Source organism: Penaeus monodon, chromosome 28 (assembly GCF_015228065.2).
Source record: "Penaeus monodon isolate SGIC_2016 chromosome 28, NSTDA_Pmon_1, whole genome shotgun sequence".
In the NCBI taxonomy this organism is placed as follows: domain Eukaryota; kingdom Metazoa; phylum Arthropoda; class Malacostraca; order Decapoda; family Penaeidae; genus Penaeus; species Penaeus monodon.
Window position 1 is genome coordinate 25,787,057 of NC_051413.1, and position 472 is coordinate 25,787,528.

At 36.0% G+C, this 472-nt stretch overlaps 1 protein-coding gene across 1 annotated transcript in view; it reads right to left on the reverse strand.

Moving 5' to 3' along the window:
* Positions 1-472, reverse strand: part of LOC119591433 (apolipophorins-like) — an 8,202-nt gene that overhangs the window by 4,474 nt on the left and 3,256 nt on the right. The gene's annotated exons all lie outside the window — the stretch shown is intronic.

Sequence of the window (472 nt, forward strand, 5' to 3'; positions counted from 1 at the left end):
GTACCTTGCGGTTTTTGGGTTGGCGTTTCTTTTTCAAGGTGAGAGGGAATAAGTTTATGCGTTGCTGTTTGTTTAGAGTAGTCAGTGAACCTACCAGTTATATCTTAAATTCGGCGGAGAAAATTTATTTTTACTCTAAGGATTTTTGATGAATTGGCTAATGTTTCGTTAGAAGACTATTAAAATACTATATTTACTAATGCATAAATACTGCATAGTGTAATGGATGCATTGGATTTCTTAGTGTTTAGAAAGCAGCCCACGAGCCCGTAGTCCCGTATCCAGCCTTTCTGAAGCTCTCCGCCACCTCCTGGCTGATTTTTCGTCTGATTATTCTACCTACTAATTAATTCCTTCTGTGTATCAGTTAATCTATTTATTGGTCCTTGCACTGATCTATCGATATTTTTATTTGTTATTTTACTTATTTGTCCACATGTCATAATCAGCTCTACATTTATTCGTTTTTCCC